This window comes from Alligator mississippiensis, chromosome 1, assembly GCF_030867095.1.
Source record: "Alligator mississippiensis isolate rAllMis1 chromosome 1, rAllMis1, whole genome shotgun sequence".
In the NCBI taxonomy this organism is placed as follows: Eukaryota; Metazoa; Chordata; order Crocodylia; family Alligatoridae; genus Alligator; species Alligator mississippiensis.
In genome coordinates this window covers 200,728,847-200,747,253 of record NC_081824.1, presented here as the reverse complement: position 1 = coordinate 200,747,253, position 18,407 = coordinate 200,728,847, and the positions used below count along the sequence as shown (strand labels likewise).

At 43.4% G+C, this 18,407-nt stretch overlaps 1 long non-coding RNA gene across 1 annotated transcript; it reads right to left on the bottom strand.

The window, feature by feature from the left end:
• Positions 1-988: 988 nt before the first annotated feature.
• On the bottom strand, positions 989-17,945 carry LOC109282658 (uncharacterized). The gene is made up of 5 exons (XR_002089684.2): positions 17,731-17,945; positions 11,774-14,204; positions 11,172-11,281; positions 10,144-10,193; positions 989-3,580 (listed from the first exon to the last, which is right to left on the bottom strand). It is a non-coding gene; the product is annotated as an uncharacterized LOC109282658 (long non-coding RNA).
• Between the last annotated feature and the right edge of the window lie 462 nt (positions 17,946-18,407).

Below are 18,407 nucleotides of genomic sequence, written 5' to 3'. Positions count from 1 at the left end.
TCTCCCCGTCCGGGTCATCATCGCACTGCCAAGCACCTGCCCACTCCGTAGTTGTCTCTCAGCCCTGGGTGAACCTGACAAGGCTTCCAGTTCCCACTCCTCTCCAGGCTGAGCTGGCAAGAGCTGCTTTCCCTGCTGAGTTCAGGGCTGCACTGCCCCTCTGCCTCAAAGGCCCAGACATAACCATGGGGTGCCTCCCCTTCCTGTTGGGTACTTCTCTGACTGGCTGCAGGTGTGCCCATTCAGTCTCTAGGGCAATTTACTGCCAGCACCCTTGCTGCCTAACCCTCTGCTCTACTGTCCTATTGCTAGGCACCAAGCCCTGCAATAGGCACTTGCAGCCTATGGGTCCCTGGCTGACTACTTCCCTACATCCAGCCCATAATCCACTGTTTTCCCCAACTGGGGACACCCCTGCTGCTGCTCCTCCTTTAAAGTAACAGGAGCCCCTGGCTTCCTGTTACAAGTGTGTTCCCATAAATGCCAACTCTCCTGCAGATTCATACCACAGATTCTCTTTTCACAGGAAATCTGACCTAGCAGTTCTCTTAGTTTATTAAATTCTGCTTTTCTGTTCATTAATCTTGTTCTGCTGCTCATACTTCCATTCCCTTGGAATAGTCAGCACCAGCATTTAATGATCACTTTCCCCCAAATTACCTTCCATCTTTTGTGTCTCAATCTGTTCTTTTCTGTTAGTCAGAACGGAATCTAAAATAATTGCCCCCCTAGTAACTTAATTGGTCTTTTAAAACAAAGTGTTATCCCCAGAACATTCCAAGAATGTGATGGGCTCTACTCTCTTGTTTTTTACAACAGATAACTGTTGTTAAAGTTCGACAAGTCTAGTCTATTGGTTACATCTGACAGTTGCTCAAAAAAGCCCTATTCATCTCCTTCTCCCAATCAGGTTGTCTAGAGTATACATTTAGCATGACATCACCCTTGTTCTTTTTCCTTTTTATTCATTCAAGAAACCTGGCTGCTACCTTTTTCTGAACTTCACAGCAAATGTATACAGTCCTGATATACAAGGCAATACCTCCTTCCTGATTTCCCCCCCCCACACACACACCCTTCCACTCTTGTGATTTTTTTTTCTCCTTAACAAGCATCAAGATTCTGTAACACCAGTTACATCATAGCCTTGGTGTCATAGTAGGACTTCTCCTTCTTCCTGTTTAACTAAAAGCTGGAACTCTAGTTGCTGCTGAAGACTGGTCTCCATGGGCAGTTTTATGATTTTGAAAAGAGCTAAAGGGTTTCCAGGGCTGTGAAATGGGAGAAGAGAGACCAGGAGCAGCTAGTAGACAGCAAATTTTCCCCAAGAAAGGTTAGCTTGATTAGTAGAACATCAAGATGATTAAGAAGAGAGATGATTTCTAACACCCGGGGAGTGAAGAACAAGAAGCCGATAAGTCAATTGACTCTTTCAGCTGCCTGAATAATAATACCATTGGTTCATTAATTATGGAGCGTCTCTTTTGGACAGAAAATCAGCTTCTCCACTTAAGACATATGCCCCAGTTTTGAGGGTCTGATTTTTGGGAAAAATGTGTTTGTGGTGTATAAGTAAATATGGTAATAATCAGAGGGCTAGCTGATTCTCAGCAATTTTTCATGTCTCAGATTTTGGCTCTAGACAGGCAGCAGATTTCCCATGACAATAAAAGGCTGCAGCCTTGCACTTGGGGCTTTGGCTTGGCCACCGTGTACATCCATCTGGTCCTGCCATCCCACAGTCAATCACCCATAAAGGGCCAGGCAGACCTGAAGCATCTAACAGGACTTAACCCTCCATCCATTCCCTGTCACCAGGGTGGCTGGTTAGGGTCAGTTGACCCCCTACTTCTCTTGTATAAACCCCTGCATAGGAATAGTAAGTGTCTGGGTAGTAGTGTTTTATTTGACCTAAGTCTGTTTTTCCATTCCCTCCAATTTCCTCCCTGATTCTGCTCTTTGCTTGATCTTCTTGCTTCTCGACCTTGCTTGTTCTTTGACTCTGTGCCCTGCTTGACCTCCTGGCTTCCCAGCTTGGCTTACTCCTGGCCCTTGCTTTCAGACTGTCCTCCTGGCTTCCTGACTTGACTTGCCCCTGGATTCTTCTTGCCCCTCCTGATTCTGGTTGGCACCTCAATCCCTGAGTGGCTACCCATGTCCTGGCGTGATGATGGGCCAAGTAGGTAGATGAGTGTCTCCATCCACCTTCAGATAGTAGTTCCAGTCACCCCCAGCCTCTGTCTCCTTCTCTTGTAGGTGGTGTCTATAAGCTCCTGCTCTCCAATCCCTGGGATCTGTTTCTTTTCTCTAGGTCCCAGACTTATGTATGGACTCTTGTGTTCAGTGGGCAGATGACTTTGATGGGGAGTGGAGCACTGCCAATGGTGAGAGGTGGCCAGCAGCTAGTTTATTCCCTGCAGAACAGCCGATGATTCTTCCTCCCACAGTGATGCTGCAGTTCTTTCAGGCCAATTAGCTTCCTCTAGGCTGCATATGCATCCTATACACATCCTGATTACAAAGTCCTTATATTCTCTCATGCTTCTCAGCTGAGCCACTTGCAGTTCACTCATCTGCTTCCTGAGGGACACTACCAGCAGGCACCTCTCAGAATATATAGTACCCCCTTTGCTAGGGACATGAAGACTGCATTCACAGCGAAGTTAAAGTCAGCACCTAAGTTAATACCCCAAGGATAAAGAGGTGCAGGCAGAAATAGTAGCAGCAGTGTTGGCAACGTAGCATTTCCTACCCATGATGGGTTCCATTTAGGGTACCTGTAATGGGGGTGGGGGGTGGGGGGAGGAGCCTACCTTCTGCCAGAGAAGCCAGTTGGCTAGCAGACTTCAGCTCCCAGCTGACGTAGTCTGCTAGCCATGTAGCCATTGCTTAATATTAAATAGTGTCAGACAAAGTAACTGATCATAAGGTCAAAAAATACCACCATGAACTTTTACTGACACCGTTCATAATTTAAAGATATTAAATCATCTTTGTAGCCACAGAAGACAGGACAAAGAGTAAAGGTTTTAAATTGCAACAAGGGAAATTTAGGTTGGATATTAGGAACAACTTCTTAACTATGAAGGTGGGTAAGTACTGGAAGAAATTACTTAGTGAGGCTGTGGAATTTCCATCTTTAGAAGCACTTAAGAGCAGGTTAGACAAACACTTGGATGAGTTGGCTTAGACAGCAATGATCCTGCCTTGATCAAGGGGGTGGATTGGATGATCACCTAAGGTCCCTTCCAGCCTTTTGTTCTATGATTCTATGATGATGGATCACTGCACAATCTATTACCTTTGTGATCACACATATTTGTATGGACATTAACAATACAACTGTCCTTGAAATGGGGAATGTACGTGAGAGTTGGACAAGTTGGGATAAGAAAATACCAGTTGTTTTTATGCAATCGGTTATCAGATCAGTGTTTCAAAATGAAAGAAATCCATCTGTTTCATCCTCCCACTGGTAATGATGGATAACAGTTGAAGGGAACGCAGGTTGGCAGTAAGGAATGATGAAGGTAGCTACTTGCAGAGCTGGCTTGGTGTAGTTTAGTCTATGTATCAGATACTGTTCAAAGAGGCAGAGAAATATTGGTTTCAGAATTAACTAAAATGCATAGGAAGAGACTTTTTATTTCCTTATTATATATATAATTTTATTCTATGCAGATAGCTAATCTTTCTGCCTGTTGGCATCAGTACTAAATCCAGGAAGTGTCCTTCAATACAATGTTTCTATTATGAATGTGTGTCACAGGAATGTAGAAACATAGAACTGGAAGGACTTTCTAGGACATTAAATCTGGATTTGCAGGCAGCCATTTATACAAAAGGGTCCACAAGAACATTTCTTCTAACCCTACTCATAGTACAACCACAAAGCACCTCATAAAGATACCCAAAAATGTGCCATTGATAAAGAGCAGAGGAGACAAGGATGCCACTAATCATCTGCCATTACAATAGCAGGGGACTTGTTAGAGGAAAACAAAAAACAAAACAGAATAAAAAACCCTTAGTCCACTCCTTGCCATTCTGACCTGGTAGAAAACAACCCTGTCTGACTCCACTGTGATGACTGCTTTGATTTTGAGCAAGATGTTTCATGCTTCAGCACCACCTCCCTTGGGAGCCCATTCCAGACCTTGGCCACTCTAACTGTGAAGAAGTTCTTCCTAATGTCCAGTCTAAATCTGCTCTCTGCTAGCTTATGGCCATTATTTCTTGTAACCCCCAGGGGTGCCTTGGTGAGTAAAACCTCACCAATTCCCTTCTGTGCCCCCGTGATGAACTTACAGGCAGCCACAAGGTCGCCTCTCAACCTTCTCTTGTGGAGGCTAAAGAGGTCCAGGTGCCCTAGTCTCTCCTCATAAGGCTTGGCCTGCAAGCCCTTAACCATACGAGTGGCCCTTCTCTGGACCCTCTCCAGGTTATCCACATCCCTCTTGAAGTGCGGCGCCCAAAATTGCACGCAGTACTCCAATTGCGGTCTGATCAGCGCCCGATAGAGGGGAAGTATCACCTCCTTGGTTCTGTTCGTCATGCATATGATGATATCATGACGTCATGCATAGGACAATATATGTCCTATTTTGACTCTTTTTATATGTATATTAATAGATTTGTACATAGTTAAGCTATTGAGTGTCTTCATCTGGCTCTATAGGGGAAGGAAGGAAACTGCATGCAGCCAGCACTTTTACCCCACAGTGCACCTGCCCTCTTAATATTCCCTTTAACTGGAGAGTAATAATTGGGTAGTACCCAGACTATACCAGTAATTCCCTACCCTATCATACAGTCCCTTCCATAAACTTGTTGAGCATCATCATCAAGCAATTTGGGGTACTGGACACACAAGTGCCACTTATATTTGTTCTGTTTACTGATTTAACTCAAGCCAGTGTCCAGAATAGGCAAATGATCAGCTCTTTCTAGCAATGCCACAGTTATTATAGAGTTCCTACTATGTGCTAGACCAGATGTGCCCAATCTTTTCATCCCGTGGGCCAGATGGGCAGTTCCTGGTTTGGTCATGGGCTCTATCTATTCATGCAGGGCTGGTGGGGGGGGGTCTCATCTCGCCATTTGGGGGGTGTGCAGCCTGACACTGATCCATCTGCTGAGGGGGTAACGATAAGCCCAGTTCTGATCCAGAAGTGCTGAGGGGAGAACAGGGGGACAGAGTGACCCTGCTGATCCTGGTAACAGGGGTGGGGAAGGGAGCCCATCCCCAATCCAGACACTCCAGGGGGAGTAGTGGGAGCTGCTCAGCCTCAATCTGGATGTGCCAGATGGGGAGGGGCAGAGTGGCCCTGATTGGGACCCTTGGGGGGGCAAGGGGGTAGGGCAGAGCAGCACTGATCCAAATGTTGTGGGGGACGGGATTTGGGAAGCAGCCCAACCCTGATATGGAGGCTCGGGATGGGGGTAGATAGGGTGGTGCAGCCCCTATCTGGATATGTTGGGGGCAGGGAGCAGCCTAGCCTGATCCAGATATGCCGGCAGGCCCAACCCTGATCCCTCTGTGCTGCAGGGGCCTAGGCAGGGCTGGGCCTGGCCATGATGAGCTTCCTCTGCTTCCCAGCTGCCAGCTTTTTCCAACCTGTGGGGATCCCTGTAGGCTAGATTTCATGGCTCTGTGGGCCCAAGGTTGAGCAGCCCTGTGCCAAACAAACCTGTAGTAGCTGTCAACCAAATGTAAACAGGCTACCTAGGGATAGAAATAGACAAGTGACTCCTACATCAATGTAGTACAGTAAAAGTTATGTTATCTGGCATGAGTGGGGTAAGGGGGTGCTGGTTATCTGAGAATTATATCAGCCCCAGCCTGCAGCAGCAGCCCACCCTGCTCCCCGCAGATCCCTTTCCCCCTCCCCCGCAGATTCCCGGCAGCTCCTCTATCAGCAGCGTCACTAACTAATGTAAATAACAGAAATACTTGATGCACGTGCTGGATAGACTTGGCAATGATTCCGGTTGCTAAAGTGAGGATTTGTATTGGGGGGATATTGGAAATTCCAGTTAATAGAGTACTCTGGTTAGTTAAATGCCAATTAACACAGCTTTTTCTATACTACTGACTTTTTCTGGGATAATTGCAGACCACACTGTAGTAAATGTACAGTGTAGTAAATTACACTGAGGTAGGGTTACAAATTATGTTTACTCTTTCTTAACACCAGCGATAGGGTGGCTTGGACTGATGTAAATGTCGCATGTTCTGGTCCTCTAGTTCTTTACTCCATTTCTTTTTTCAGAAAACTATCCTCTAATGCTTTGACTCCTTCTTCTAATTTCCAGGCTAAATCTATTTACACCCAGTTTATGTTCCATTTGATCTCATTTCAGTATTGTTCTTTTAGCTCTTTTCACCCTCTGATGCTCACCCCCCAAATGTATTAATAAACAATAATGATATCCCCTTCTAACCTTCATTTTGCTAAGCTAAACAAGCCAAGGTCTTTTAATCTTCTTTCAGAGAATAGGTTTTCCATTCTTCTAATCCTCCCAGTAGCCATTCTCTGCATCTGTTGCAGTTTAATTTCAACATTTTTTAACTAGTTGACCAATACACAATACCCCAAGTGGAGTCCCCAGCTTACAGCAAAACTTTGCATTTTGCTCTATTCAGCTATATACTGTTTCTGTTATTTCAGTCCAGAAGTTTATCCACTTCTTCCAGTATAATGATCCAATCCTCCTTCATATTTTCAATATTCCCTAGCTGTGTCACCTCTGAGTTTCATAAGTACACATTGGAAGATTTGAGACCAAGACTTAGGCCCTGCAATTGCACGCTCACATCCATGGCAGTAGGCATGGAAAAAAAACCCAGCCCAGCCAGCATCTCATCCTAGCAAGTCACAGGGAGGAGATGCTTGAATTTATGGCCCAGTGCTTGCCTCCTAGCCAGCATCCTGAGCTACACCTGAGGCTGGGATTCCTCCTTGTGGGACTTGATAGTGGGTTGTGCTTCTGGGAGCTGGGGAAAATAAAAAAATAAAACTACAGTTGGTGGGGAGGGAGATACAGGTAAGCCAGACCAGTGTCTTGAACCCAGGACCCTACACTCAAAAGGCTAGCAAGCCAGCTTCTCACTGCTAAAGAGGGTCCAGGGTCAGGAGCCTGCTCTGTGGGGACTCTTTGATTGGTGATGCCTGAGGAAGCCAGGGAAAATAAATACAAAAAAAATCTGGGAAGGGATGCACCAAGGTCTCTAATGACAATGTCAAACAGAGATCAGGCCCAAGCCTGCTTTGCCCTTTGCCTAAGAAGTCTATTATCCTATTTAGGAATATGTAGGACTGGAAGGCACCTTGTGGCCCATCAAGTCCATTCCCCTGGGTTCACAGGCCATCGTTAATCAAAGGAATCCCTAAAATTGCCACTTCAAACCCTCCCCTACAACTACTAGGAATGGTATCCAAGATGTCAAGAACACCCTATAACATATCACTGGTAACAATTACCAAAGTGAGTGCATTGCCAATGCAACAGCATCATAAAATTGGTTGGACATGATCTTCCTTGGAAAAAACCCACATGTATTTTGTTCCATTTGCAATTTACCTCTGTATCTTTGCTTATTCTTTTCTTCAATAGCTGTTTGCAACTGGTTTTGACAGCATAACAGAAGTCTAGATTTTTTGAAGTCTCTTTCCTAAATCAATATAAAAAATGCCCTTTTCCCAGCTTTGACTGTGAACTAATATCTTTTAATTCACTGGGAATTAGTAGTGTATTAAAACAACTGTTCTGCATCCTTATTTGCATTCTTCCCTGCTGGTTCAGGTACATTATCTATGCAATATATTTCCCAAAGGCTTGTGTCTTGCAAGGGCAGTTTTATGTCAACGATGGTATTTAAAACACACACATTTATTACAAATTTAAAATAAAAAAAAAGGTCAGTCTATTACTGGCCCAAAGTGATTGGCATCACAGGAGGGATTCTTTATGCACATAGTGTTTTGCCTGCTGTTCATAACATGCAGCATAAAGTGCAAGATGTCTTAATAACTCAGAAAATGACACCAAACATTTTTCAGTGAAACAGTTCATCTTTGTGACTGGCACGTCCTGAATACTTGTTACTGGAGAGGAAAATCATTTCAGCATACTGTTGCTATAAAATAGATCATGCCAACTCAAGTGGTTAAGGCATCTTAGTTGTAGAACAGCACTTTCTTCATATTGCTTGGCTTTTACTCTCTGTCTCCATAGAGGTAAGAAGCCAAGCTCATGGCTTAAGAGCAGCATAACACAGAAGCAGGAGCCAGGGCTGATGGGAAGTCAGTGACTTGTGCTTGGGCCAGGAAGAAAGGGAAGGCAGGGTAGGTTTGCATTTTATAGAATAACCAAAGTACAGGGGTCAGCACAAGGATTTTTACTATGCTAGAGAAATAAAATGTTGCCGACCTCTGTTTTCATTCTGGGAGGAGCTGATGTCAGGCAGCCCCTTAAATAGCAGCCACAGCCAGCTTTGTCCCTATATTTCCCAGGGAGGGAGGTTGCAGGAGCCCGGAGCCAGCTGGCAGCAGCCCCCATGTCTACAGCTGCCTGTGGATTATTGGTGTGTGGGCACAGAGATGGCAGCCAGGGAGCTGGAGTAGCAGGTAGCTGCTGTGGGTGGAGGTGGTGTTCAGAGCTCCTCACCCCCTGGTCGCCCATGTGCCTAGAAGCAGAACTTGGACACAGCTGCTGCACACAAAGCCTCACAAAGCTGAGCATGGCCCCTATGTTACCGTGCTCCACCTCAATATATCCCTAGCGGCAGTGGCAGAGGTGCCCCCAGAAGCCTGCCTGGACTCTCCCATGCACTGGAAGCAGCACAGCACTATGTCCCCCACTCCAGCCCCGGCCTCACGGAGCCACAGTGTACAGAGCACTGAGTGATTGGTTCGTGACACCATCTCCTAGGCTGACATAGAGGTTCCGGTTCCTCTTCATGCTGTCCCTGTCTGGCACCTACCACTACCTGCTCTGCTGCTGTGGTAGTGTCGTGCTGAGCCAGGGCCTGGCCAAGCGTTCAAACTGCCTGCCTTCCCAGAACACTGATTTTGCTGCTCCCTACAATTTGCAAGCCTTTAGTAACCCAGGGTCTTCTCTACCCTGTGTCCCCAGCGGGTCCAGAGGGGACACCTTTGGGCATGCTCTTGTCTTGACCATGGTTTCGCTCACATGTGTTAAAACTACAAATTCAACATGGAGACCATCCTGGAGTCGCCCCCTACACCTACCCTCAAGGCTTTGATTTCCAGTGTGTTTGAGAACAGCAGCTAGGGAGAGCCCCAGGGCAACTTCACCACTACCTTCCTGGGTTTGCCATATGAAAACTGGAGGAGGGTGTGTTTGACAGCGTCCCATGTGGGACACACTAGAGATGGCACAGACATACCCATGGAGATGGACAGAGAGCATAATGACCAAATAGAGTGGGAGAAAACTCAGAGCTTTCATTCTAGGGGCAATCCTAAAATTTTGAAATTTTTCCCTGCCCCCTTTAGCCTCCTGCCCAACTAGTCAGTGGTCAGCATGTCTGGCTTCCTTTAAACATTTCAGATGACACTGAGCCATACCTATAGAATCTTCTGGTTCTGTCGAATGCAAAAAAAATTGCTATAGGAAAAATCTTTGCTCCTCTCTACTGAACACTTTTGAAAAATCTGATCACAAATAGCTCCAGCGAACATGTATTTAAAGGCAAACCTGTGTATCCATGCTATGTTGAACAGGGATGCACTCTCAAAGATAGGTAAAATTAAGTATGTATCTAATAGCTTTATTGCAAACATGGCTGTAGGGTAAGTTCTATTTCATGTAATATATTTCCAAATGATAAATATTAAACCACTGTATCATCAGAGTTGGGGTTCTTAAAAAGGATATGTAACAGGGGCACACAGTTCAGAGAGGTTTCTATGACAGAGATCATAAAGGATACTAAATGAAGGTTGCATTGTATTTAAGTAGTGAAATCAGCATATATTGCTGAAATATTATTTATAGAGATGGTAAGTAGGTAGCAAACAGTGATTTCAGGAGTGGGACCTGGCCAAATCTAAGTATGGACATGGATGGTGTACTCAGGTAATTTCTAGCAGTGAGTAAAGATCACAGTGCACCTACCTGAGAAACCAGTTAGCAAAAGCCTCTCTGAAAAATCCTCTTCACTTCAGCTGGAAAAGAAAAACAAGAGTGCATTTTTAAGTAAATTTAATTCATTTTAGGATGGGGAAATAGAGAAATGATCCCTTTGTATAAATATGTTGCATTCTTGTGATTTCTATCAGCATTATTTTAATAAGGCCTGCCTGATGTCAGCTATCTTCTTAACAAATAATTTTCCAGTTTAGGTTTAGGAGACTGCACTTTTCTAATTCGGGTCTAACATAAGATCAGATTTATATCTCTGTCTTCCACTTATTTAAAAAATAATGGTGTCTTATTTCCAGAATATATCAAATAGTTCTATTCTGCAAGTCTTCTCAATAAGATCCACATTCTCTGTTTTGCTGCTCCAGAGTGAATCTGGTATAATTCCATTGGAGTTACTCTACATTTCTACTGGCGTACCAGAGTACAATTTGGCCTTATGTTACATATCGAGTAAAAAAATGGCTGCTATCTTCCCCCACAAGCTTGGTAATATCTATCTTTACATAACTTACAAAGACTTGTCCAGAAGTATATATTATAATTTAAAGAGACTGAGCCAACTCCAGAAGGACAAAGAGAGCTCCTGTTTAAAGAGCTTTCACCCTTATTGAAACGTATGCGATGCAGCTTGTATAGCGGATTTTCCCACGTTACAAAATAACTACACAGTTTAGTATAGGTCATGACCTTTCCATAAGAAAGAAACAAAATTTAAAGCTAAGATTATTGCAGGTTAGGCAAAGATATACCTTCACATATTAAATATGAGACCAAATAATATTATCTCTTTCTGTAGCTCAGAATATTAAAATTCTTCCTTCCTCAAGTGTGTTTCTACTTTGATTTAAAAACAACTGAATTACCAATATTTTTGTATGCCTCTGTCCAGTAATTATATAAACATGCCCTTCTTTGGCTCTTCCTTTACTTGCCTTTTAAATTCATCATCATTTAATCCATCATTCTACAAAGCTATTGATTTGCATGGACCCACGTACCTGTGCATCACTGCCTTCAGTAGAGCTGGATGTGTTCCCAGGGATCTTCATTGCAGAGCTGAACCTTCATTTATAATACCTTAAGCCAGGACCTATCTTCCCTGTATTTTCTGTTCAGGATATAGGATATGTGGGGATCTTACAAACTAATTACCAAAAAACATACTAGTTCTAACTTAAAAGTATGCAATACCCAGGTGATAAAAACAAGTATCCCTGTTTTAAAAATGACATGTAAGAAACAGTACTATTTTATAGTATCTTATTACTGCATGACAAAGACCTATTTGTGCACAGCACTGCTGCAGCCATGAATGTAAAATTCATTGCCCAAATAACTGCATAGCCTTAGAGGGAAAAAAGATTTTCATCAAAAATGCTGTGAGGTGCTGGGTTGCCTAGATCAGGCAAAATATCTTTATTATCTATCACTCCGAAAATGCATGCATTTTCACAAGATTGTCACTGAACAGTCTAAAGTTGGAGTCATTTCATGACAGAAGTCTGCCATCTACAGCTTTTGAACTTAGAAAAATCAAACCCCTAAGTTGACTCAATTCACTTGCACATAAATTAAAGTGCAGGCCTCATTGCTGAGTTACCTTTTCATAGAAACAAGGGAGAAATGGTATCAAGGTGAGCAGACAGCCAGGCAAGGTCTCTTCAAAGCAATGTTTCATATTATTCATTGACATTTAATAGCCTCTTGATGGATGTCTAGACTGAAGCCTGCATTCTTCTGTTTTCAAGCAGGAGCCTCTCTCAAGTAGATTTCTATATCATTACACAGGACATGTTCTTTTAGGCTTGGGGAGCTTGGGTGCACTGTAGTGAGTGACATCTCAAGTGGTTCAGATGCTGACAGAAGCATGCCATGGATGTAGTGACAGAAGTTGTAATTTAAACATTTCCCCTAACTAAGGAGAAATTAGCTAGTTAGTCAGGGAAACTAAGGGACTGCAGAGGCTTGTCTACAGCTCCACAAATAAAGGTTATGGTTAGTTTTTCTCTTCTTGTTTCCCTGTGCTTATTCAACCTGGTGTTCACTACAGTGGGCACAATTTTTACCTATGTAGGAAGGTTTATTAACTCTTAGGAATAATTTCCCACCCACAGGGCACATCTACACATTACATTAGGGAGCAGCAATAAACTGTGGAGCTTATTTATTGCTTATTAATAAATAAGCAAGAAATTAAACTTCCAGTTAAACTTATTGCTCTGCAGTTTATTGCACTTAAGAAATTCCCAGGCGTGTGGTTTACACATGTGCCCTGACCTCAGCACATTGAGTGGGGTTGCAGTAACTTCAGCTGGCAGAGGACCCTGGAGGTCAGCCTGCCAGCCCATGGCTGCTTCAGCTGGGGTCATTGTGCTGCAGAGGGGCTGGCTAGGGCATAAGCGCGCTTCACTGTGGGGCTAGCTGGCAGGCAGCCCAGACACTGAAGCTCCCTCGTTTCCCAGTCAGCTGGCTCAGCATCTACATGTGCGCTGCTGCACATGAAAAAAACTCTCCAGCAGGATAGTACTTGTATTTACAAGTCCTACCCTGCTGCAGAGTTTATTAGTTTTGTGTGTCCTAATAGGAACACACGTAGATGCTGAGATGTTTATTGAGCAGTTAATTAGTCACCTGCCAACATTCGCCCTCGTATGTCTTAAACCAGGATGTTATAACACTTCTTTTCTTTTTAACTGTGAATCAAACTGAAGAAAATTTATTTTGGGCAGTGGCAGAAGTTAATTTAATGGTGCAATTCGATTCCAGATCCCACAATTGGGCATACATGACACACAATTTTGGGTACTGGGGATATAATTTGCCAGATTTCAGTCATGCAACTGCTGTCATCATCATGATCTTGGGCTCCACATGCAACAGCAAGCTAAGAGCCAACCCCCTACCCTGGGCAGGAAAGAGCGCTGGGGTAAGATAACCCCAGCCAGGTGCCTGTCCAGTCTCCTCTTAAAGACTCCCAAGGTAGGGGAGAGCACCACCTCCCTTGGAAGCCCATTCCAGATTCTGACAACCCTTACTGTGAAGTTCTTCCTGATGTCTAACCTGAATCTGCTCTCTGTCAGTTTGTGGCTGTAATTTCTAGTTACTCCAAGGGGTGCCCTGGTAAACAGAGCATTTCCTATCCCTTGCTGTCCCCCACCCCAATGAATTTATAGGCAGCCACAAGATCACCTCTCACCCTTCTCTTGCGGAGGCTGAAGAGATTCAGGTCCCAAAATCTCTCTTCATAGGGCCTTATCTGCAGGCCCCTAACCATTTGAGTGGCCCTCCTCTAGACCCTTTCAAGGTTATCCACATCCCTCTTGAAGTATGGCTCTCAAAACTGGACACAGTACTCCAACTGCAGCCTCACCAGTGCCACATAGAGGGGAAGTATCACCTCCCTGGATCTGTTTGTGATGCACCTGCTAATGCATGATAAAGAGCAGATAGCTTTGCTGATCATTTCATCACATTGACGACTCATGTTCATCTTGGAGTCAACTATGACTCTGAGATCCCTTTCTGCTACAGTGCTGTTGAGAGGGTCATTCCCAAGCCTGTAAGTGTGTTGATGATTCCTTCTCCCTAGGTGCAGCACTTTGCACTTGTCTGTGTTGAACTGCATCCTATTCTGCTCTGCCCACTTCTCCAACCTGTCCAGATCCACCTGGATTCATTCCCTGCCCACTAGTGTGTTTACCCCATTATTTGGTGTTATCCACAAATTTGGACAGAGTGCTCTCCACCCCCTCATTCAAGTCACTGATGAAGACTTTGAACAGCACCGGTCCAAGGACTGAATCTTGGGGAACTCCACTGCCCACATCTTTCCAAGTCGATGCCAACCCATCCACCACCACTCTCTGGGTGCATCCCATTAGCCAATTTGCCACGCACCTGACAGTATAATCATCTATATCACAGCCACTCAGTTTATCTATGAAAATAGGATGAGATACCATATCGAAGGCCTTCTTAAAATCCAGGCAGATGACATCTACCACATCGCTGGCATCTAAGCATTTTGTGACCTGGTCATAAAAAGAAACAAGGTTAGTTAGGCAGGATCTACCTGCTATGAACTGATGCTGGTTGCTCTTCAGCATTATTTTTCCTGCTGGACTCCCATAAATATGATCCTTAATAATTTTTTCAAAGATTTTCCCAAGGATAGAGGTGAGGCTAACTGGCCTATAGTTACCTGGATCCTCCTTCCTTCCCTTCTTGAAAATAGGGACCATATTGACCCTTTTTCAATCCTCTGGGACCTGACCTGAGCACCATGAGTACTCAAACAACCTTGTCAGTAGTTCTGCTATGACACTGGCCAATTCCTTCATTGACACTGACCAATTCCTGGGATGAAGATCATCCGGGCCTGCTGACTTAAACACATCTAATGCCTCCAAGTGTCTCTTCACTAAGTCGGTGCTAACAGTTGGTGGGTTGGTTTCCCTCCTCTGCTCCTCTATAATTCAATTGGGAGATTTGTCTTGATTTGTGTTCAGGAATATGGAGGCAAAAAACTCATTGAAGAACTCAGCTTTGTCCCTCCTATCTGTCAGTAAATGTCCTGATCTGTCCTGTTGGGGTCCTATGTTACCTTTTGCCTTCTTTTTGCTCCCTATATACCTGTAGAAAGACTTTTTGTTGTCTTTAATTTTTGTTGCCAGCCTAAGTTCCATTGCAGCTTTAACTTTTCTACCTGACTCCCTGCAAGTTTGAGCCAAGTAGGTGTACTTCTCTTCGGTAGCTATCTCCTGCTTCCACAGCCTGTATGCCTCCTTTTTCTCCCCTAGGTTTTCCTGGATTTCCCTGTTCAGGCAAGAGGGTTTCTTGGCCCCTTTGCCCCCTTGCATGTGCAATGGGGTTGTCTCTTTCTGCACCTGAAGGATCAGTCTCTTTAGGAATGACCACCTTCCCGGACTCCCATCTCACCAACGCTCCTGATCACCAGTGCCTCACTAACTAATCTCCTGAGCATATTGAAGTTGGCCTTTCTGACACCTAGCACTTGTGCCCTACTGCTTATCTTTCCCACCCTTTGCCAGATAGTAAATTAAATCAATTGATGATCAATTGATCAATTGATTGATCAATCCCCTAGGTTACCACGTATCTGTAGATCCCCCACCAGGTCATCCCCCTGTAGCCAACACCAAGTCCAGTAAGGTGTTTCCTCTAGTGAGAATGTATACCTCCTGCTTTAGGTGAAGGTCCTGTATGCAGATTTCTGTCCTAAAAACACAATCCCCTACCACTGAGGTTGTGGAAAATCTCTATTACTTGTGTTTATGGCCCTTGATACATATTTGAGTAGTTGTTTCCCTCCAGCAGAAGGCTATAATATGCATTCATATTAGGCAGCTCATCATGACATTCACTATATTTTGTAAACCTGGGATAAAATAATAGAATAAACCTTTTTAAATGTATGCATCTCCTGCATAATTATTAGACTGGCTAATTTAATCAGTGCTCTGTCTTCAGCACATTATCTCTTTATGGATGGAAAATACTCTTTGACATTTCAAAGTGCTTTTTAAGTGCAAGAATGACAGAGCAGCTGAAGTCAAGTTCGTTGATTTTTTTTTGAGCGATTTTTTTCTGGCTCTTTTTATTCCTTCCATCAGACAGTGATTTGATTACCTCTACACCAATTACAGAAGGGTAGCACTCATAACAGAACATAATACTTAAATTCATGGAAGTGGATGATCCATTATTTACTTTTGGTCAGAATTATTAAACACCTATAATATGTAACTTAAGTGCAGTTTAAAAGCTGACAACCTCAAACATTCAAAATTAATCAGACTTTTCAAAATGATACATTTTTAATTTGTCTTCTGATTTTTGAGCCAATGGGGCTCATGATTTCAAGCTTTTATGTGAAATAATCCAGGCTATAAAACTTATTTTTCTTCCAAATGAAAAACAATCCTTCAGTAATATTAGAATTTCATGGGCCAGAGCTTTAACAAAAACTTCAGATACCAGCACATTTCACACAATAAATCATGTGAGAGTCAATGCTGCAGTTTATGAGACACAACTGAATAATTTTGTTTTTGTTCTTTTAATGTGGGCATGCATGTACACACGTACAAATACACAGGGGACCAAATTCGGGATCCTTACGATAGTATAATTTATACCCCAGAAATAAAATATGTATATACAGAGGAATAGAAATTATATGAACTTAGATTCCCTGTTAGGGTCAGTGGGAATCTAGCTTCAAACATCTTTCACATTTGTTATGAATTTAACCAGAGTGAGTGTGTATGCTTCTGCTAGATATAGATGGGAGTGTTGTGTCATTGGTCCATACTGTTGGCCCTAGGTAACTGGGGCTGCAGGCTGCAGGATCTTAGTTACAGTGGGTGCATCTACATGTGCAATTAGCACATTACAATAAACTCTGGTGCACCTTGTGCCAGAGTTTATTGTTCGCAGATGGAGCATTTATACATACACCTGGGACTGCAGCATGTTGAGCCAGATCAGAGCAATCCCAGCCTGCAGGGACCCTGGGGGGCGAGGAGGGGATTAGCCTGTCAGCTAGCGGCTGCTCCGACCCAGCTCAGTGTGCTGCAGAGGGATTAACTGGGGCACAAGGGTACTCCAGTGCAGGGCTAGCTGGTAAGAATAGCCCCCGCACTGTAGCACCCTCATGCCCCAGCCAGCCCTGGTCACTGTCTACACATGCGTTGGGGTGCACGTAGCTACTCTGCTGTATGATAGTACTTGTCCTGGACAATGCTATCCTACAGCAGAATTAATTAATTTACTGCACCCTAATATGGGTGCATGTATAGATGGTGACACTTTACTGCAGAGCAAATTAGCTCCACAGTAAAGCACACGTGTAGATGCACCCAGTATGGGGTAGCAGCCTACAGCACTATATTTCTTTTTTTCTGCTTCCCCTACACTGAGCTGAGCTGGAAGGGCATTAAGATTCCACCCTGTGTACTATCAGTGGACAGCCAATCCCTAAGCCAAGCAGTATGCAGTATCCTTTCAATGGGGTGGGAGAGCAAAACAATAAGAATAAAGAGGAAAAACTAGAGTGAAATGAGAGAAGAGGCTGATAAGGGCATAAGAGTGGGCAATAAAAGGGGAAGGAACATAAAAAGGGGAAGAGGAGGAAAAGGGGATGGAAGAAAGGTAGTATAGACATGGCAACAGGAGTCTTGAGACAGACAAGAGTGATCCAAGGGGGAGCTCTGCTGATTATTTTCCTAGAATGAAGGAGTTTTCAGGCTCCTGCCAGACCTTAACCACTGCCAGCACAATTTTTTTTGCCTTTCCCGCTTTTCCGCTATCACCTGAGATGAAATATCTCTTCATCAGTTTGTTAAGCTAAGCCAGATCATAATGCCCTTTTAAAGCAGCCTATTTGTTGGTGTGATTTGGTTAAAAAAATATTTTTTCATCAATGTTCTCTTTCTGCAGTTCCATCACAATCTGGGCTAACAGCACCATCTGTTATACTCCAGCAGAGGGAGATAAAAAATAACTTTCTTACAAACCCAAGAACATTGTACATACCTTGTATCTTAGCTGAAGAACTCTTTGCGATGTGGATTTTCATTTTTGCCCATCTGAAATAATCTGTAAAAGGAAAAACATACATGTTATGTGGAAAATGTTCAACTCTTTACATTTCCTGTTCTGCACCTCTGGCTATGTCCATGATTAAAATAAGACAACTTTAAATAATAATCTTTTTTAAAAAGATGTCAAAATGAAGGGCTGCTTTGACCCTGAACAATTAGAGTTATCATGTTTGCTTATGTTCAGTGACTTCACTTTAACTATTCAAGGTTAGATGTACTTTCATCGCTACATTCTTGTAATCTCTTCTGTTAATTAAATGTATATTTATGGACAGGTCTTCTAGTCCAACAGTAACCTTAGGTTGCTTTCATATCAGAAAAATGCTTCCCTGTTAGGAATAAGTAAGAACAGTTGCAAAAATAAGTAAAATTTGTTGTGTTATTTGAATGACAAGGTGTTCAATTGTTAATTGTGCATCCTTCCAGGGTACAATGTCTGTTTCGTAGGGTTCCCTTGGCTACTAATTGATCCTTGGATAATAATAAAAAAGAACTCAACATAATTAGGAACGTGGTTATTAATCATAAGGAGCAAAGGCTTGTCTTCACTACAAAATATTTATTATGTTTGAACACAAATGTTAAGCATGAAGTTAGTTAATCCAGTGC